This window comes from Myotis yumanensis, unplaced genomic scaffold (genome assembly GCF_028538775.1).
Source record: "Myotis yumanensis isolate MYYU_CA2020_CCGP unplaced genomic scaffold, mMyoYum1.0.hap1 SCAF_9, whole genome shotgun sequence".
Taxonomy (NCBI): Eukaryota; Metazoa; Chordata; class Mammalia; order Chiroptera; family Vespertilionidae; genus Myotis; species Myotis yumanensis.
The window spans coordinates 84,390,222-84,411,590 of record NW_027223760.1 but is presented as its reverse complement, the minus strand read 5'-3'; the positions used below and the strand labels follow the sequence as shown (position 1 = coordinate 84,411,590).

At 63.1% G+C, this 21,369-nt stretch overlaps 1 protein-coding gene across 4 annotated transcripts in view; it reads right to left on the bottom strand.

Annotated features, from left to right (window-relative positions):
* Window positions 1-3,255, bottom strand: part of TNS3 (tensin 3) — a 106,308-nt gene extending 103,053 nt beyond the window's left edge. For 2 of the 4 annotated variants that reach the window (XM_070424858.1, XM_070424860.1), the window contains exon 1: window positions 2,909-3,255. The gene's annotated coding sequence lies outside the window, so the exon portion shown is untranslated. Of the gene's footprint in view, window positions 1-1,778; window positions 1,796-2,908 lie in introns of those variants that run through there. The other 2 variants (XM_070424861.1, XM_070424862.1) reach the window with 2 other exon arrangements.
* Between the last annotated feature and the right edge of the window lie 18,114 nt (window positions 3,256-21,369).

The window sequence follows — 21,369 nt, the reverse complement described above, 5'->3', positions numbered from 1 at the left end:
TGGAGGGGAGCAGCCTGGCCGGAGGGGAGCAGCCTGGCCAGAGGGGAGCAGCCTGGCCTGGAGGGGAGCAGCCTGGCCGGAGGGGAGCAGCCTGGTCGGAGGGGAGCAGCCTGGTCGGAGGGGAGCAGCCTGGCCGGAGGGAAGGCTGGCAGCGGGTGCCCAGAGCCTGATACACGTGAGAACAAAGCTGCTGCAGGGGACACGTGGGGAGCTATTCTCTCTCCCAGGACAGAGGAAGAGGAAGGCAGCAGCCTCCACGTGCAAATTAGAGCCCGAATTAGAGCTGTGGAGGAAGGAAGGGGCTGTACAGGGAGGCGTAGCCCCCCCCCCCCCCCCGCCCCCAGGAAGCAGCTGCGGCAGGAACCCTGGACAGCTGTGGCCCGGGCTCCTCAAAACTTTGCCCAGATGGGGGGCGGGGGAAGGTGGGGGGCCTTGGAGACCCCTGGTCTTAGGAAGAAGTCCCAGCACTGCAGAGGGACCTGGGTTCCAATCAGGGACCCCACCCAGCACCGCACCCCCACACCCACTCGCAGCTCGGGTCCTCACCTTCTGTGGACGATGGCCAGGCCCAGGCTCTGTCCCCAGACACATCTGGGTTCCAACCCGACCTGGAGCACCAGCCCTGGGACAGGCACGTTTTTAAGCTCAGTGAGTCTCTGCCCAATCCCCAGAAAAGGAGACAAAGCCATGCCTTGCAAGGCTGGGGTGTCGGGTCATGCCCAGCAAGCCAGCAGGGTCCGCGTGAGTGACCCCAGTCAAAGGAAGGCCCTGTTCTTGCAAGGTGACTGAGCTGGGAGCAGGGGGTCCTGTTGCCTACCCAGGGGACATATTAGCAAAGGTGTGTCTCCCGGAGGTGGTGGCTCTCAAGACTGCTCCCCCAGAGGGCCTTTCCATGGCCACTGACAGGGACACCAGACACATACATGTCTTTATTATTTAGCCCATTTGGGACAAAATATATTGATTCCGGATCACTGCCTTCTTTTTTTTTTTAATTAGCATAACTCTTTTTAAAAGTCTAGGGGTCACCATGATGACGGTCAATCTCTCAGTGACACTTATGGCATCTAACAGTGGCCACCTGCCTCCCCTGGCCCCCTCCCTCCTGTCCAGCAGGGGCAGCCCCCAGCAGGGGTCTGGGACACCAGTGGGGGACATGGGCGGGGCTGGTAGGGAGCGAGGCGGTGGCGGGACATCGCTGCTCCCACCTGAGCAGCCAGGAGGTGGGAGGGTCGCACGGCAGACAGAGCCAGAGGGCTGGCCCAGCCCCCTCCTCGGTTCCCTGGCCTGTGAGAGGGGCCCCCACCAGTGCCGGGTCAGAAACGCTCCCAGGCCATTTGTACCTGCCCCCCCCCCCACCCCCCAGCAAGACCACAGCCCAGGCACAGACTCTGACCCAGTGACCCTGAGCTCCCAGGGTCACATTTGCAAGTGGCTCCATTTGAAACCATGAGGTGCCGAAGCGAAGTGACTTAGTAAAAGCCAGTCTGTTTGCATCCAGAAGCACCAGCGAGGCCGGCTTTTCCTCCCGCTGGGGATAGTAAACAAAGAACCCCAGGGCTCCGCGGGGGAGGCCTGCCGTGAGGACAGGTGCGGGCCCCACGGGGGCAGGCCTCGCACCCACCGTCCGGGCCCGACCCCGGGCACAGCGCCCCACTCCACGTTCTCTGCCTCAGTTTGCACGTCTGCAAAATGGATCTTAACCCCAACTAAGCCCCAGGGTTGTCATTTGGATGAAATGAACGCAGGCAGAGCCCTCAGCACCAGCAAACACTCACCCACAGGCGGTGGCTCTGCCTGAGGCCGGACTGGCTCTATCTCACAGGAGGGTCACTACCACCTTGTCCTGAGGGCAGGACTGTCCAGAGGCCCAGGTTCCCCGGCCCAGCAGGCCCTCCCCCTCCCGCTCCCGCCCAGCAGGCCCTCCCAGAATTGCCTTCCTTCATACTTGTTGATTGATTTGCAAATATAAGCTCCCAGGGCCCAAAGGTGGAAGACAAAACCTCCAGGACAAGCACATCGAGTTCCCAAGGCACCAGCCACGCACCTCGGGGACGTCACAGACCAAAGCCTCCGGGAGGCACCCCCAGGCCTGCGCCCGGCTTCCACACTGCACTGCAGTGGGGTGAGCGTCCCGCAGGTCCTGCGCTCACGTCACTGCCAGGAGCCAAAGAGAAGCGGGGCCTCCGCCCGGGATCAAAGCTGTGAGGGGCTGGGCGCCCTCGGGGGCTGCGGCTGATCGTAGGCAGCGCCCCCCCCCCAGGTGCTCCCGCCCACACCCCGCGGTGCTTTCATGTTCCAGCTGGTTAGAGAGTGGCTTCCCGGACGGAGGGGGCTCTGTCCTTCCCGCCACCGACTTTCAAGTCGCTTCCAGCAAAGGACCGGCCGGAGCCCGCGCAGGGCGCACGGACCCGCAAGGACTCGCCCCTCCTCCTGCTTGTCAGCGGCGGCAGCACATGCCACAGGTGGCGGCGCCTCCCCCGGCGACAGAGGGGGGCAGGGGCCCTCCCGCCTGCCCACCGCAGGGAAAGCGGGGACACACGCGCCCGGAGACTGAGCCCGGGAGGGCGGGAGGGGGCTCCCCGCCCCGCAGTCCCGGACGGTCCTGGAGAGTGAAGTCCACTCGGGCGCTGGGACAGCGAGGCTCCGGCCTGTGCCCCGGACCCAGACCCGTCCCCCCACCTCCGCCCGCGTCCCGGCCCCAGCCCCCAATCCCGCCCGAGCAGGTCCCTGCGCGCCCCGATCCCCGCCCCGCGCCCCCAGACCGTGTCTCCACTCCCCGTCCCGGACCGCGGCCGAGCCCGGTCCCCTCGCGCCCCGATTCCCCTGCCCGCGCGCCCCAACCCCTCCCCCGGGCGCGGATGCAGGCGCCAGACCCGAAACAAAGAGGGCGGCGCGGCCCCGGTACCTGGCGAGCGGCGGTCCCGCCGGCGATGGCGCAGCAGCCCGGGCGCGAGCAGGAGGAGCGGGCCGTCCTCCCGGCTCTCGCCGCCGCAGGGCCCCCTCGAGGCCGCGAAGGGCAATCGCGCCGCCCGCGCCGCGTTGGCCGGTCACCTGGCCTCGCCGCCCTAACAGTGCGGCCGAGAGGGGCGGGCCGGGGCCCCGTGCCCCCCAGGGGCCTCCCCGTGGGGGCTGGGGACGAGGGGACCCATGGAGCAGCCTCCCGGGTGGGCGGGCTGAGTGCTGGTTCCTGCACAACTTCCCTCCCTCGTCCCTCCGAGAGGACAGGGTTCAGAGTGGACCCTCCCTGCCCGCCTGCAGCTTCCAGTCCCCTCGGGTCCTGCAAACATAGAGCCACGGGGAACCCCTCCCAGGCCCGGCCCCTGGAGGGAGGGAGGAGGCAAGACTTCAGAGGTCATGTGACTTCTTCAAAGGGCAGGATCCGGAGAGGCCAGAGGCAGACAGGGAAGGAGGGCCCAGGCAGAGGGATGCTCAGAGGAGTGGAAGCAGGTAGATGCCGGCGTCCCCAAGACCCAGGGGCCCCCTCTCAGCTCTGCCTCGTTTCCCTGCTGCAGAAGTCTGGGGAGTGGGCAGCAGGCTCTCAGAGACACTGCAGCAAGGCAGGCCCTTCTGCAGTGAGACCTCTCCCCTCCTGCACCCACACTGGGGATGCAGGGAGACCCCAGGACACCAGCAGGCCCGCAGGAAAGCTCCCCCCCCGCCTCCAGCACCAGGAGGAGACTGTCCGCCACCCGCCACCCCCACCCGGAGGAGGGCAGGGCCTGGGAGCGTTTTATCAGGAAGGCCCCCATTCAGGACGCCACACCCAGACCCACCCACGCCCTCACCCTCCCTGCGGTGCTGCCCCTGCAGGGAGCAGGCGAAGAAAGGGAGCTACAGGCAGGAGGGGGGTTCCCCCCTGAGAAGCGAGGCCCAGGTGCTCAGAGTCCACTCTGACCCTGCACCGCCCCTAGGGAGACCGGAGGCCCCTGCCGTGCTGGGGGGTCGTCATGTCTAGGGACACATGGCTCCCCCGGACTGGGCTGGCCATTCATTCCGCCTCCCAGGGGCCCAGAGGAGGCAGGACGTCCCAGGGAAGGAGCCTCCAGGGGTGCGGAGGGCACAGCCAGCTGACCCCTGAGTGGGGCTGAGGCTGGTACCTTTTTCTGTGCCCTCTTTACTGAGAGGGAACCGGGTTAAAGTCCTCGGTAACTTGCCCGGCTGGCGGCGTGGCTCAGGTGGTTGGGCACCATCCCATGCACCAAGAGGTCACCTGTTCGATTCCCGGTCAGGGCATAGCACCAGGTTGCAGGCTCGATCCCCTGCAACCCAGGAGGGGGGCAGGAGGCAGCCAATTGATGCCTCCCTCTCCCTCTCCCTTCCTCTCGTTCTAAAATCAACAAAAAACATATCTTATATAAGAAAAAGCTAATATGCAAATTGACCGAACAGCAGAACAATTGGCCGCTATGACATGCCTGACCACCAGGGGGCAGCATTGAGCATCTGCCCCTGGTGGTCAGTGCGCTCCCACAGGGGAGTGCTGCTCAGCCAGAAGCTGGGCTCACGGCTGGCGAGCGCAGCAGTGGTGGCAGGAGCCTTTCCCACCTCCATGACAGCACTAAGGATGTCCAACTGACGGCTTAGGCCTGCTCCCCTCGGGCTCCCGGACTGCGAGAGGGCGCAGGCCAGGCTGAGGGACCCCCTCTAGTTAAAAAATAATAAGGAGGCAGCTTGCCCGAAGTCCCCCAGCCGATCAGAGCAGAACACCTCCCCAGCCGCCCACTCCGCCGCCCGCTCTGCACAACTGGACCAACGTACTCTTTGAGGAAACACCTTCCCCTACAGGACGGGGCTTCAGGCCAACGCCGCACATCGCCTGGCACCACAGAACCTGTCACAAGGGCAAGGTCATCTGGGTAGAATGACTAAGTGAACTTGAACTTCGTCAGGTATGAAACGGACAGGTTTGCCACAACCTCACAGCTGGAAAGCTGGGGCTCTTCACTGCCCTCCGGCCTCCGGCCACCTCTCCTAATCTCCCCTCGAAGGCCGCCCTGACGTCCCCTGCCGGCTGGGACACCTCGTTTCTGGGACCACATCTCGCACGCCGTTCACACAGCGCCTGGCCTCGCACTCCCCGCGTGTCCCCGGGAGGGAGAAGGCACACTGGCCCGTGTCCTCGCGCTGACCCGAGCGGCGGCCTCCCGGGCTCCCCAAAGAGCAGACGCCCACATCCTCCCGGTGGGAGGCTCCCGGGGCCAAGCCTCCCCACTTCACAGGCCGCAACCATGAGTTTCCAAGAATTTAAACAAAAGCGGGGCCTGTGGCAATTATCTGGAAGAGGGAAAGCACATTTTTTCCATTCTTACCCGTCCCAAATACCTCAAATCCGAAAACAAAGTCTCATCCGAGGAGCTGAGGGGAAGCAGCCCCGAGCCAAGAGCCCTGTGCCTCCCGCTGGGCGGAGGAGGGGGCAGGGGGCTCCCTGTCTCCACCCGCCCCCCCCCCCCCCCCCCCCCCGCCGCGCCCCTCCGCTCCTCTCAGCCGGGAGTGTGGGAAGCACTTGCTGGGAGCCTGTCACTGCACAAGGATGGCCTCAGCGATGACCAGGGTAGCACAGCTCTGGGTCCCAGGATCTAAGCAGTACGAGGGCCAGGACTTGGATCTGTTCTCCCTTTTTTTTCTGCCACTGAGCATTCTTTTCCAAAGCGCCGCTTAAGGAGGCAGCAGGAACGTGGTGGGAGATGCGGCTTCCGGCTCCTGGGCACGGCCCGGAGTGTGAGCACCGCCTGCGCCTGCGAGTCCCTGAGACACCGAGTCCCCCCCACCCTCCCCACCCCCGCAGCCCCAGACATGCCGGCCGCTCCTCCCTGCCCTGCTCTCCCCAGACACAGCCTCACCTTCCCGATCCCAGGCCCACAGGGGCCCGCGGTTCCCCCCAGGCCCACGCACCAGCCTCTGCAGAACAGGGGAGCCCTCAGCCTGGACGCAGTGACCTCTGGCTGCCGACCGGGTCCTGGGAAGAGGCTCCTAGAGGTGACAGTCACTCCGAGCGGCCGTGCTGTCCCGGGGCCACGCGGTCAGTCCTGATGGGAGCCCCGAAGGGGTGACCTCAGACCAGGCCCCTTGGCCCCGGGGCCATCCCCACAGGAGGCTGCTGCCTGTGTCCGAAACCAGTCATCCCGGGGCTGTTTGGGCGCCCGTGAGGGAAGGTGAACGCGCCGACTGCTACCACTGCGCAGCGGCGGGAGCCACAGGGACGTCCGCGGGATTTAGGGGACAGGGCGGCAGAGGAGGGCGGCCGTGCGGGTACATGAACAGCTTATTCGTGTATTGTTACTGGTCAATTACTGTATGATTTTCCACATGAACAACTGTCAGCACGCCTGACTTTCGTCCGAGGATATAACAGGAAAAATACAATCATTTTATCCACTGCGTTTTATAAAATCAGACCGAGTACATTTGTACGCAGTATTTATAATAACTACAGCAATCGAATCACAGATCTGTGACCGCCTGACTGCCGTGTCCTGGGGGTGCCGCTAACTGGCCATCCCCACAGGAGGATTGTGGAGTCGGTGGCGGTCCGATCCGTGGGCTCCCGTTGTTCTCACGGGGCACCTAACCTGGAGCCCGCGGAGGAGCGGTGTGGAGAGGGGGGATTCCCGCGCAGCGCCAGGGCAGGCCCAGGGGACCGGGTCGCCCAGCACAGCCTGCGGGAGGGGAGCCCTCAGGCAGCACCCTCAGCCTCGGGTTGAGAACCTGTGTTCTCCGAACTGGGGGGTGGGGGGCTGGCCACCGCCCCAACAGGACTGGGACCGCGGCGAGCTTGGGTCCCCTGGCCGAGCACAGTCCTCACAACCCGCATGGCGTCCCCATGGCCCGGGATGCGATATTTCCCCACCAGAGAACAGAAGACGGAAGCAGCTATGCCAGGAGGCCAGGGGCCTAGGGCGGTGGGCACGGAGCCCCTCCCCTCCACACCCTCAGCCGTGTCCTGTCTGGTGCTCACAGCCCCACCTGCGGGGCCCCAGACAACCACGCGCTGGGCCAGGAGGCACCTGCACGGGGACGCTGGGCTCCTGCCCTCACTGGGCCCTGGAGGCTGGGAAAGCCCTTTGCAAACCCGGCTGCAACCCAGGCGGACATCTCGGAGGAGTCAGCGTGGAGAACCAGCCGCTGTGCTGAGGACCGAGCGGGAACTGATCCCCGCCCGCTGGCTGCAGAGTCCCAGCCACCACCGACGCCTCGCGCATGGACATGGAGGAGAGCTTGGGGCTGAGGTGCTAGAGGCCACTGCGGGGGCAGGAGGAGGAGGAGGGCTCCCCCGCCAGGGCCCCATCAGCGCCTCTCCCTGATGATCACAGGGGCCTCAGGGCGCCTCGTGGTATCTTTGGCCACATCCCACCTGTGCCATGAATCAGAGGCCGTTAGGGACTGAACTGTGTCCCCCCAAATCCACATACTGGGGTCCTACCTCCAGAACCTCAGCATGTGACGGGATTTAGAGACAGGGTGTTTGTAGGTGATGCACATAAGGCCCAGGTTCTGCCCTGGGCTGAGCAAGGGGTGGCCCGCTGCCCTGACACTGAGCCCAGCCCAGGGCCCAGCGGCTCACTGGAGGTGAGGGCACATGAACCCAGCCCCCGGAGCCCTGCTCCCGTGACCCGCGCTGGCCCCCGGGCAGACGTGGGCTGGGGGGACTGTCCAGTCTTCCCGCTTCCACACTGGACGCTGCAGAGGAATGACCGTCAGAGCAGCGGCCGCTGGCTGAGGCTGTGGGTTTGCTGCGTTTTTGCACGTTAACAATCATGATGCTCGGGAGAATTACTCAGATGCTACTCAGCAGCTTCACACGGAGAACCGACACACCTCGCACACGGGCGAGGCGCTGGGGCCCGTCCTGGCCTGGCAGGGCCTGTTCTCCTGGCCTCCCCGCAGACATCCTGATCCTAGGGGACCCCAGCTCTGACCCCCAACCCAGTCCCATCAGCCTTCGGCCCGGGCCCGGCCCTCACAGCTCAGAGCTCCCGCGCTTGGGGCGGGCTTTCCATCTCCTAGCACCTTCCCGCCTTCCATGCCCCGTGGCCTCTGCGTGGCGCACCCGTTTCTAAGCCTCGGACACAGTTCTGGGCAATGACACCATTTTCTGCGGATGTCGGGGTCCGGAGGGAGGAGGGGCGAGCCCGCAGCCACCAACCCACATGTGCCCGGTTCCCACGGCGCTGCCGGGCCCCTCTGCCTCCACCGGGAGCTCTGTGACCATGAGCCGGAGCCTCCCTCAGCTCTGTATCCGAGTGGGTGTCCTTCATGAGCACCTGCAGCCCCCACACTCAGCGGTCGGATGAAACACCAGTCTGTGCAGATGCCACCTGACAGCCACCAGGAAGGTCAGGAGGACGCTGGGAAGGAGCCCGCCACCTCTGAGCTGGGCATCCACCTCCCTGCCAGCTGAGCCCCTGCCGGGCCTGCCAGGGGCCACGGGACATTAGGGCCCTGAACGGTAAGACCAGGAGCACTGTGAGCTGCTCTCCCCCCGCCCCCCCCCCCCGCCCCCCGCACACACACAGAGACACACGTTCCAGGATTATATATAAAATCGTACTACTGTGCAACGTAAGATTCCTCCTAGACACACCTTCCTTCGAAACGGGGGTGGCTTTTAAAGGCGCACATGCACCCTCTGGGGAATGCATCAGCTGCTCTTGGAGGCCTCCCCCCGCCCCCCAAACCTCTGGCTCCAGGACGCCTCCGGTCAGCAGCTGGGAGGCAGTTCGAGGGCTGCTCGGGGATGGCCCACGACCCCTCTGACCTCAGGCCCTGTGCTCTGTTGGTTCTGGTTCTGGTTCTGAAGTTTGAGATCGCCCCTCTGGCTGACCTGTGGCTGACCTACAATGAAGATAAAGCCAGGTACTCTCCCTCCAGCCCGGCGTCTCCCTGCAGAGCTGAGGGGCCCTGCACCCCCAAATGGCACCCCTGTCTCCTCGTAACAGTGAGCTCCCTGGGGTACAGCCTGGAGCCAGCAGGACGCCTGGAGGTGAAATCCTAGCATGGCCCGTGATTTGCTGTGTGGCTTGGCAAGTTAAGGAACCTCTCTGTGCCTCTGCTTCTTCCTGGCTGGTTTAATGGCTCAGCACTGAGCCAGCCAATCAACACGTGCCCCGTGCTGGGCTGCCAGCCAATCCCAGCCCTGGGGGCGATGTTGGCCCTCGCCACTCTCCTGGGGCCGGAATGTGACCGGCACTCAGGGGAGCCCCAGACAGCAGAGCAGCAGAGACCCTGGGGCAGCAGCCTGGCTCCTGGGGGCCGAGCCTCTCCCTGGGCCCCCCTCCCCGCTGGGCCCCCTCCCGATGCGGAGAGCCGAGGCCTGGGAGCGGAATGGGGGCCTGCCTTCCGCACAGCCTGCTGGGGGAGGGGCGGCCACGAGGATCCTGGCTGAGCTCCACATTCCAGGCCGAATTCCAGCCCAGGAATGTGCTGCCAGGGGCCTGCCTGTTCTGTCCGGGCCGCCCCAGGAGGTGTGTCAGCCGAGAGCTGAGCTCCGTCACCTGGAGCTTCGTCAGGAGCCCCCTTTCTGCCTCACGGGGGCGGGGGGGCGGGGGGGATGGAGGGGGGAGAGCCTGTGTGTGTGTTGGGGGGGTGAGGGGGGAGAGCCTGTGTGTGTGTGTGTGTTTGGGCGGGGGCAGGGAAGAATCTGAGTGAATTAGGAATCTGATGCCCAGGGTCCTGGGGGGAAAGGCCAGCCGCCGGTCCAGGGCCCAGGTCACTGCTCCCCTGCAGAACTGGCTGCCTGACCGGAAGTGGGGGGCACAGAGAGTGGGGTTCACAGCTACAGACTGTTGTGCGGCCTGAGAGCAGCCTGAACATGGGGCGAGAGACAGCACGTCCGGTCCAGAAAGGAGGCTTGGAAGGAGCCGCACTCAACTCCGCTCCCCCCAAAGGGCAGAAGAGTCCCATGTGCCCCTCACTGCACACCCCAGGAATCTCCTCTGGTGCCCAGGCCCCCACACTCACTCATTACTCCCTCACTCAGCCCCAGAGGGAACCATTGGGCCAGTTTGCTCAGAGGCTGCCAAATAGCACCCAAGAAACCCCAGCCCTCGGGGGGAACCCTGAAAAAACCCAACCCCCCAGAGTGGAACCCTGAGAAACCACAGCTCCCCATGGTTTCACCCCCAAATCCCCAGGCCCACAGGATGACATCCATAGAAACCGCCAGGGTCCCGCAGGTCATACTCTGAGAAACGGCGGGATCCCCAGGGTTGCACCCCAAGAACTGCCAGGACCTCCAGAGTTTCTGAGCACGTGCAAGTGTGAGTGTGCACGACACATGTCCAATATGTGTGTGTGAACAGGCATGTGCATGTGCACACACGCACACACGCGCATTCAGAAAAAGTCGTGCGCCTGTAGACAAAGGCAGAGTGGTCACGGGACCCGAGGTTCTGGGGAGACCAGGCACTGCCCCGACTCCCTTCTCTCTGGCCGGGGACTTCCAGTCACTGGGCCGGGCCTGGAGTGGTCCCTCCTCCCTGCCACAGTCCCTGGGGGAGGAGCTGGTGGCCCAGGGCCTCCAGCGCTGGCTCCCTTTGTGAGAGCCTGGGGCAGACTTAGAAAACTATAAAAACAAACTCTTCCACGTTGGAAAGTCTCAGAAGGAAAGCCATTGAGCCACTGTGCACCACCTGGGCCTCCGGGGACAGGACAGCCCCCCCAGCCCCGTGGCCCCTCCCACGCAGCTAGCTCGCCACCCACCTCCCTCCTTGGCCCATTTCCCCGATTCCAACCACATTCCGACCAAGTTTCTACTGTGACTCAGGAAGGACCTTGGCAATAGATGTCGGGTCCAAGTCCAAGGCCAGGCACCAAGGCCAGCGTCTGTTCAATTTCCACTGTCTCCCCCTCAGCCACTCCTCCTCCCCGTTTTATATGAGAAGCTCACTCCCAGCGCAGAGAAAACCGGAGGGAACAGCCAGCATGTGCCGCAAGCTACCCCGCCCCCCCTCGACCACCCCCCCCAACCCTGGTAGGACGCCAGCTGGGCCTCTGTTTTCCTGGCGGCTCTCAGGCCCGAGCTCTGATAAAGTGGCCCAGCCAGTCTGGCATCCCCCATTGCCCACAGGCCACGGCCTGACCCTGGTGGCTGTTGGCACGTCACCGCCGCGGCCTGGCCCTGGTGGCTGTCGGCACGTCACCGCAGCGTGCCTCCTGGAGGTCTGCTTCTGTCCTTGCGCCCGAAAGAGTGGGATGAATGCCTTCACTGTGCCGCTGCCGCCAGGCAAGTTCGAAGGCAGAGGTGGGGCGTCCAGCACTCACGCCAACAAGTGCGGGGCCCCAGGTGGGCAGTGTGTCCTCTCCCCTCGGTCCCAGGGCGGAGCCTCCGGACTTGCCGGGCACACGGGTCACGGGGCCGGGGCTCGAGGTCTGGAGCGGGACCCGAGATCGGGCACTTCTCACAGACCCAGGACACCGGGGCCGTGGGTCTGGGCCACGCCCAGGGCCTGTGCAGGAGGGAGGGTGGCAGCGTGAGGGACGGCGGGGCAGTGAGCAGTGTCATTCCAATGCCCCTGCCTGGCCCAGGACTCCCCCTGGGGAGCCAGGCTGCTCTGGGCCGGACCTGGGCCTCCTACCCCTCCTGCTGGTGGCCTCGCTCCGGGCCGGCACTGGGCCACCTTGGGGTCCGTAGGTGACGGGGCCACCTCGCCGATCGGGAGGGCCCTGTGCCAGCAGAACCTGCGTCTTCAGGAATTGGGAACGTGGCGTCGAGGCATCTGTTACCGCCAGCCCAGTGTGAGTCCGGGGCTGGCCCGAGGTCACGCTGTGGGATGGGGGCTCAGGGCCGGCTTCGGGCACGGACGGAACCGCGGACAGGCCCGGAAACCACTCACTCGGCGCCAACTCCTTCAGCACCGGCCGAACTCAGAGCTGTGTCAGCTCTGCCAGGTGCTTACAGCCCAGAGGGAAGTGAAATAGGCACAAAATACAGTGGGGCCTTGACTTACGAGTGTCCGACTAACGAGTTTTTTGAGATACCAGCTGTCTCTCGGCTGATTTTTTGCATTGAGTTGATAGAGTAATTTGAGTTAAGGAGCTCCTTAACGAGCTCGGTCTCAGAACGAATTAAACTCGTAAGTCAAGGCCCCTCTGTAAATGAACACGTGGGCCCTCCCCCACCCTGGAGGAGCCTAGAGCCTGCCCCCAACCGTCTCATTCCCAGAGCCGCTGGTGCAAAGCCGACGCCTGACTTTGATTCCTCGGCCACACTGTGTGACCCCACCCGAGGCCGCGACCTGTCCTGGTGCCCAGAGAGGAGCTGCTCTGGAGGCCTGGCCGGGAGGTGCTGGCCGCCGGGAGGTGCTGGCCGCGGGGAGGGCAGGACTCCTGGCCGAGGCTCCGCAGGCCGGCCTATTTCAGCCTAAAGCCTCAGGCATCCCACAGGCTCGGTGAGAGGCTCCGCCTGCCTCTGGGCACCACACGGCGGATGGCGTTCATGCTGTCAATCATATTTAAGCCAAAAATGCGCCCCAGCCCCAGTGTGCCCCCCACCCCCTCCCATCCGTCAGGGAGACACCAGGAATGAAATGGCAACATTGTAAACGGTCGCAGGAGCCAGGCCTCTAAAATAGACTGGAAATTACAGGACGGCAGTGGGACCCAAGGAAGCCTGAGGTTCCCACGGCCAGGCCTGCTGGGGTGTGGGTGTGAGGAGCCCAGCTCCCCCGTGCTCGGGAGGATCAAGGGGGTGCCCAGTCCTGGGCCCCAGGGAAAACCCAAGCTGTGTGCCTGGGTGCGGGGTGCGGGGTGTGAGGTGCGGGGTGTGGGGTTCGGGGTGTGAGGTGTGGGGTGCGGGGTGTGGGGTGTGGGGTGCGGGGTGTGAGGTGTGGGGTGCGGGGTGTGGGGTGCGGGGTGTGAGGTGCGGGGTGCGGGGTGTGGGGTGCGGGGTGTGAGGTGCGGGGTGCGGGGTGTGGGGTGCGGGGTGTGGGGTGCGGGGTGTGAGGTGCGGGGTGTGGGGTGCGGGGTGTGAGGTGCGGGGTGTGGGGTTCGGGGTGTGAGGTGTGGGGTGCGGGGTGGGCTGTGAGCTCCTGGCCTCGCCTGCCTCTCAGGCCTTGCGCTTGGCAGCGGGATGGCAGTGGGAGGCGGCTCTCGCGGTGGGATGGTGGTTGTTTGTGGGGACAGCGTGGGCACTGGGAGGGCCACAGGTGGCTGGGAGGCAGTTACGCGGGTGCGCCCACACCGTGGTAATTCGCTAGGCGTGGGAGCCCTTTGCTGTGTGTTCCCGGGAAGCACCCGTGGAGGGAGGAGCGAAGCCGTAAACCCGTTAACGGTGACGACACCGTCTCTAATGTCACCGAACGTTTACTATGTGGAAAGCCAGGGGAAAACAAACTTTCAAAAAATGTATAAGCAATTTGGGGGGTTTTCCCGTTTTATTAGACGTAACTGACCAGGTTACGGTGTACGCGCAGGGTTAGGGGTTCGGCATGGCGAGCCGACTCACATGCACCGTGAGGTGTGGCCACGTAAGCCCATCGGCCCCGATGGCGGGAGAAAAAGGAAAAGAAACGATATCCATATTCTCTGTTCTCGCGGCGAGAACTTGGGCTGTCCTCTGCAGCCACGTTCTGTGACAGAGCCTCACCAAGGTCGCCACGGTCACCGCCCCCTGCGCCCGACTGACTCCTCCATCTCGGCCCTGGAGCGGTGCCCTCCGACCCCTCCTCCCCTGGTGCCCGCCCACCCCTTCCTCTTGCAGCCACGGCTCTGCTCCTGTGTCCGTGCGCGTGGTGCTGGGTGTGCTTTCTAAGGTCTCACACGTGAGAAACCACACAGTGCGTGTCTTTCTCTGCTGGCTTCTCCCTGAGCGCGACCCCCTCGGGCCCCTCCGCGTGGCTGGCATGGTGAGACTTCGCTCTCTTTACGGCTGAGTCGCGTTCCATTGTAGATGAACACGCCCATCCACTTTGGCGCCATCCCATCACCCGTGGGTGGACACCGAGCTGTTCCCACGTCTTGGCCACTGTGAAGAACGCCACAACTGGGGTGCAGATGTGGGGGCGCGTGCATTTTTTGAGTTAGTGTTTTCTTTCCTCAGATACACCCAGAAGGGAATCGCGGGTCGGATGGTGGTTCTATTTTTAACTTTTGAGGAACCTCACACTGTTTGCATAGTGGCCGCAGCAGCAGCAGCATTTGCATCTTGCTGACATTCACAGGGTGGGAAGTGGGGTCACCCATCCCGCCCACCCGCCCCCCCAACCTGTGGACCTCCTGAACCAGGCCGAGCGTGGGTCAGACGACGGGGGCGGAGCATTGAACGCTCACTCCCTGGCCCTCACGGAGGAGCCGGGACGCGGTTGGAAGCTCTCTCCTCCTTACTGTACAGACTTCAGCCTCCATTGTATTGAGCCAGCAACACCCCAAAGTTTCTCCCCCCAACAGATCCGGTGCCTTTAAGACGTGTGGAGCGGCAGGCCCGAGGCGGTCACAGCAGGCGGCACCTGCCGAGCCAGCCCACCTGCAGCTGCCCGCCCTCCGCTCCCGCTCTCTCTCTCTCGGTGTTCACTATTCTTAGCCCGGCCCTGAGCTTCCCGTCAGCAGCATGCAAAGCGAGGCTGCCCAGCCGGGCACAAGGACAGCCTGCGGGTCAGCAGTGACGCGACGGCCCAGGGGCAGCGCTCAGCCTCTTGCCTGTGCCTTCTGAGTCCTGTGACAGCCGGCCTTGCCCTGCACGCTCCCCAAGACCCTGGGCCGGGTCATTGTCCCCACGTGAAAGGTAGAGGTGACAAAGCAGCCAGCGGCCTGGCTGCAGAGGGTCATAAGCCCAGTTACTGCGTCCCCTCCTCCCCCAGGGACTCTGCTGGCCCTCCAGCAGCCCTCACACCTGCCAGGAGGCCCTACGCCCCCTGGAGAAAGCTCACAGGTACAGCATCATTGCGGGGAGACCCAGGGGTGTGAGGATGGACACAGGCCCCCCGGTAACTGGAAAGAGCAGAGCCACCAGGGGCAGCCGCCCTGCCATCCCCACCCCCCCTCACCCAGGCCCCACCTGCCCCCAGCCCAGTCCCCAGGGCCACATCTGTGCTGAGTGACGGGTGCCCTCTGAAAAGCCATGAAGCGAACTGTCCCGGGGTTGACAGGTGCTCTCAACACGTCCGCATGAAGAGCGAGGCCACCCGGCCGGCCTGGGACTGCGGCCTGCGAGGCTCCGTCCGGCTGTTTAAACAAACTCGAAAGACGCGTCAGAGGGCCCGGTGACAGAGGCCAGGGGTGGCCCGTCCCCACCTGGAAAGGCCCAGGAAGGGAGGTCACTGGGAAGGGGTGAGGGGCAGGGTGTGCCCATGCAGGGACCACCTCCTGGTCCCTCCGAGCAGGAGCGGGGGTGATGGATGCTCCCGGGGCAGAGACACCTCATGGAGAAGGTCTGTGAGCGGGTCAGGGTGGAGCCAGCAGCCACCCTAAGTCCGTGAGGCCTGAGGGCTGTGACCCGGAGCCCTCAGCTCCCAGCACTGGGCGGTCCTGCCAGGAGCAAGTCACTGCAGGCGGATTCGTGGGGGCAGAGCCATCAACTCCTCCCCCCCAATGCCACTGCCCCTCCCCCGGGGGCCCAGCCAGACCCACCAGGGCCGGCCCATCATGCCCAGGGATGACCTCTCCAGTCCCTGTGCCCTCACTGCTCACTGGGGGGCCTTGGAAGGCACTGGACACAGAACAGGGAGTGAAAGTCAGTGACGTTAGCAGTAGTGACACAGGCAGAAGTGCGCGTGGTAGACGTTAGTGACGCTGGAGGGGACTGTGGGAAGGAGAAGGGGGACCAGAGGCCTGCGAGGTCCCCAGCCTCTGTGCACTGATGTGGTGCCACAGTCACTCACTTCTGTGTGTGCTGCACGGGGACAGCACAGCCACACGCCACATGGAACCACACAGGCCCACCTGGGATTCCCTGCAGATGCATCGCGTGTCTACACATCCTGGCTTCCTAACCCGCTGTTGGAGGTGAGTAAACATTTTAACCAGCAGACGGGTGCCAGCTTTAGCTCCGTGCGCTGTTTCATCCTGTAAGTCTCTGGCCCACGGCACAGGTGCTAGGGATGTTCGTGTCCTCCCTCCAGCGGTGACTGTGGGGCCACTGGAGCACCTGCTCCCTGTTTCCTGGTTGTTTAAACGCTGGGTTGGGGCATTCCCGGGCTCCAGACCCACAGCCCAGGGGATCGCAGAGTCCAGTTCAAACCCCTTCTCGTGGGAGAAGGCACCCCTGACCTGGCCCTGTTAGTCTACCTTCACAGTTTTTCTTCTCACGTGCCAGCACCCAGTCCTCGTTGGTCCCCCTCACACTGACATCGGAGAGACTGAGTATTTAAATGTGAGCCCCAGTGGACCGGGACACCGAGGGTTCAGCCGGGGCGCAGACCCGAGTGGGCTGCCTGAGCGGGCGCTGCGGGCCAGACCCACGCTGTGCACTCAGCGCTCACGCCCGCCTTCACATGCCGAGGCCGAGGCCGAGGCTCAGCCGGCACCGGACCCGTTTCACAGAGCGACTAAAACACGAAATGTTAAGACAAATGGCATCATTGTTTGCCTACATCCTTTATACATAGTTTTGAACAGTTACCTAGGGCTGTTTTGGATCGTACTTTAAAAGATAGACTGGTTTGTATTATATGCAAGTAGAAAATTTGACTTTTTCCAAGAGCAACCCATAAATTTTTAAATCATCTTTCACTCGTATTAAACATGTGGTTTTTGCATCGCCAAGAATGTCAGGATAGTTTATGACTTTCAGAAACCCACAGCGCTGGTCGTTACTTAAAAAGCAGGTGCGGCGTGGGGGGGAGTGTTCTGCCCGAGTTGCTGTTCTTGGATATTTCGATACAGAAAGCTTGTAAGTAGAAAAGCAGAACTTTGTCCTTGAGTCTTACACTATGATTTTCTCTCTCATTTGTGATGGTTTTAACATTGCATAATATTAGTTCTTCATTAAATCGTTAAAAATTTACGTCTTCGATATTTACTTCCCTCCTGTGGCAGAGGGAGCGAGGGAACCTGGAACGGTGTGGTGTGGCAGGTTGAAAAGCGCGGCTGGGCAAACTGGAACGTTCTGGAAGTCGTGGCTGGAGGGGAGAGCCGGTGGAATTCCTGAAGGCCCACTGGGTACAAGGGACCCACTGGGCTCTGCACTGGTGAGGACACACTGCCCACTCGGTCTGCTCTCTCTGGGCACGCTGATCTGCCTGGTGCCCTACGCTGGCCGCCTGGGTGGTGCTGTGCTGGCCACCTGCTGCCAAGGCCGCCCCACATGCACCCGGCGACCTCATCCACTCTCAGCGCTGCAACTGTCATCTACCAGCCATGGGTACCCCAAAGGGAACCCCAGCGCAGGCTCTTCCTGAACCTCAGTCCCCGAGGTACCTTCACCAGGTCCTCGGGGACCAACCCAGCGGCCCGGCTCTGACCCACGGCTCCTCACATCTGCGTCCCCACGGGCCCTGTCTTCCCAGCAGGCCCAGCTGGAGCGATCCGTCTGCTTGCCCTCGGGGCCGCTGCGACCCCTCCATTAGCCATGAGTTTTGTTCTGTTGATTTCATGTCCTAGATTCCTCTCCAAACCCTCCATCTTCTCGGTTCTGCCACCTGCCTCAGGTCAGCCGGTCTGGCTATCTCCCACCACATCTTTAAAATATATTTTAATTGATTTCGGAGAGATGAGAAGGGAAAGGGAGAGAGAGAAACATCAATGAGAGAATCATCGCTCGGCTGCCTCCTGCACACCCCACACTGGGGATCGAGCCCACAACCACTCAACCACTGAGCCACGCCAGCCAGGCTCGCCCACATTTCTTAGAAAGTGCCCTGAACTGGCTCGGTCATTCCTGTGGGGGAACGGTCTCGGACGCTCTGTGGGGACAGGTTACCCCGGCACCCTGGGCTCCAAGGTTATCCCCGGGGTTGGGATTCCAGAGAAGGTTCCGGTGAGAATTCTCTCGCAGACACCACTGGGTTGAGTCCCAGGCACATCCCTGCCATATGGAGCTCTGCACTGAAAAGTTCACAGTGTGTCTTGTAAAACCGTGTGGAATGCACGCCGACTATAAGGAGCAATAAATCCCCCTCGGACTGCGTTCCAGGAAATGCTTGGTCTCCACCATCAGAGGCGCCGGCTTTTTGTTGTCAGAGCTTCAGGTCTGCGTACGTGGGTCTCCTCCGCTGAGGCGCCGGGAAAGGGGGACCAGAGTCGTCAGCCGAGAACCATAACTGCCGGCTCTGCTCTGAGGCCACGGCTCCTGCTCTTCGGGGCTCCCTCAGTCCTCGGTGGGGGCCCCGGCTTTGTATCCTGTCGGTACCTCCTGGTCTTCACCCTCATGTTGGTCCCAAGTTGCGACTTCACTTCCCCTGAGAGAGAAGCGTAGTCCTCTGCTGTGCCTTCTCCCCGCCGCTGTTTCCATCTTGTTCAGACCCCCCCGCTCTCAGGATGGGAGAACGTCACTCTCCCTTTGTGTCCCCTTGGAACCCCGACTTTCTTCTGCCAACTCAGCTCCCAAACCACCCTCAGTGCGATCTTCCTGAGACTCACTCGGTGGGTCAGCTCTGACAAGTGAGGGTTCTAACGCGTGCAATGTGTGCACATATGAATGCCCACATGCGCGAACACATGTGAATGCATACGTATCCGCACACAGTGTGTACACACACGTGCATGTATGCGCATGTGTACGGATGCACACACACACACACACACACACATGCATGCGTGTACATTACTTACCCAGGGAGAGAACGGCCGTGTTGAGCCTGGGCTTTGCTATGAGCAGTGAAGTACTCAGTCACACGCACCTAAAGGTTCTAAACACCCTGAGGGGATGGGCGGAGGCTCGTTGCCTCTGAAACGAAGTCGGGTTTGTGCTGCAGCTGAGCTCGCCACCCCAACTGGGCAAGTTCGAGTCAGGGCCCCGCTGGAGCAGACGGTGAGGGGCCACGGCGGGGCTCCAGCTGAGAGGAGAGGCCCTGCCCATCTCGGGGAACGGCTGCTTAGCACCCCCGAGGGGAGGTGCTGAGGAACGACAGATGTGCCTCCTGACAGCGTGACTCGGGCAACTGCCACAGCCACAGGCGCTCCCCTTGTGGTTAAGGAAGGGCCTTTCACCTGGAGCTCTCGCCTCCTTCCTTATCTCCTGGAGGCACCGTGAGAACTGGGGCCCAGGGTCGCTGTGGGGTGGCCGCCGTCCCAAGGCCCCAAGCAGCTTCCACACAGACATCCCGTCACTGCCCACGGCTCTGGCTGCCTTTGACCTTGCTGTGAACTCGCAGTGAGGGCCTCTCCCCAGTGGCGGGCCACTGTAAACACTCTGGGTGATCGTAATGAAAGAACCGTGGCGGCTGCGGCAGGAGGCTGGCCAGACCCCAGACTCACTGGGGACGGCAGGACGCCGGGTCCTGGGCTCGCGGGCATGGAGAGTTCATCAATCAGGATAATTAGGTGCTGCTCCGAGTATGTGGGATTCTTTGTCAGCGCGCACAGCATTTACGGGAAGCAGGGCGATGGCCGACCACCCCGGCCACACACACAGAACTCAGGGCATGGACCTGGCACGGCGCATCCTTCCCAATCCCGCCCCCCCCCCCCCCCAGCCTGGCCCCCCTGGACCACACATTCCTGTCCGTCCTCCCTCATGCAGGTGGGAACGGCAGCGAGAACGCTGGCTGGTGGGGAAGTCTCCCCTGGAGATGCAGGCCCAGAGCTAGGCTCTGGGAAGTCGAGGCTAACACATCAGTGTCACCCTGGGTCGGGGCCATGCTGAGCTCCCCACGGCATCACCTCCATCCTCACAGCCAGAGAAGGAACCTGGGAGCCTGGGCGTGAATCACAACCCCGGTCTCCACAGGCCCGTGGGTCAGTCGGGCCGGGCTCTGCTGCTGTAACAAACATCCCCGAATCTCAGGGCTTGTTTTCATGCAGGCAAGGCCCCGTGCAGCCCGTGGCAGTGCAGGGCGGCCACGCCTGCGTGTTTCCCAGCCCTTGGGTCGCTCCTGCATCCTGCTTGCCATCTCCACGGAGGTGGCCTGTGCTTTCCCACAGGGCAGACAAGTTCATGGAAGCCCCCCCCACCCCCCCACGCACACACGCATTCCAGCTGCTGCCCAGGATGACTCTGCTCTTCTGGGCGCACTCAGGACCCACCCCCCAGCTGCCAGAGGCCTGGAGATGAGGGGCCGCTGTGTGTCTGCAGGCAGTTACTGGGTCCCTCTACTTCCCATAGCACCCCAGTGGCCCCGCCGTGGCCCCTCACTGTCTGCTCCATCGGGGCCCTGACTCGAACTTGCTCAGTGCAGCTGGGAAGTCTAGCAGAAATCAGCCAAGCCCACAAGACTCTGCCCCAGGGCCCCGCCAGTGGTGGGGTGAGGTCATCAGGCCTCCTGTAGCCTGAAACTTGGACACAGCAAGTCTCTGCCCACGGATAAAACCCAAACCTTCCTGCCTGCCCTTCCTTTGATCTCGCGGCCAAGGCCGAGTCAGCCTGTGGACAGGATGGGAGCTAGGACCCAGGTGCCCGTGGTGACTTTAGGATCAGCCAGAGGGCCCACCGCAGAGCCCAGCTGCAGAGTGAGGCCGACAGGAATCCCCGCGTACCCGTCAGAGGGGGAGGTTGGCACCAACACAGGTGGTCAGGGCCCCCATGGCCAGCCCTGGTCAGCTCAGAGCGGCAGGTGTCCTGACTATGACCCTCGAGTCTGACCCATCCAGACCCTCTGGCTCTGAGATTGGAGCTGGGAGAAGGGGAGGATGGCGGGAGCGACGGGAGGACCACGCCCCAGGCAGCGGGGGCACAGCCCCACTGATGCCCACGGGTGCTGGAATCGCCCTCAGAAGCAGATGAGCCCTGTGAGGCCGTGTACCCGGCACACCCTCCTGCCCAGCTCACAATGATGGCCACAAACTGCTCAAAAGAAGGGCCCAAACAAGGAACTTTAAGAACAGGGTTGACCTTGAAGGAGCCCTAAGCCCTGACTCCTTTGGGGCTGGACCCCGATGCCATTATGGGGACACATTCGTATGTGAGTAAAAGGTTAGGATGGCTTCCTCCTGGGCCCTGGTACCAGACATTCGTTAGACATGATCCTAGCTATTGCTTGGAGGTATGATTTAAACGAGATTAAGAGGAGATCAGTGGACTTTTAGTAAATACAGCAGATCATGCTCCACAGTGTGTGGGCCTCACCTCACCAGTCCAAGGGCTCCCAGGAAAGGCTGGCCTCCCCTGAGCAGGAGGGGGCGGCGCAGCAGGAAGCATGACCCCCGGGCGCTAGGACTTCCCACCTTCCCACCCAGGCCGGCTGGCACCCCAGCTGCTGCCTGGCTGTTTTTCGCCAGGACACCCTGCTGCTTTCCCATGAAGCCAGGGCTGAGCTCAACCAAGCCGAGCCCCTCCTG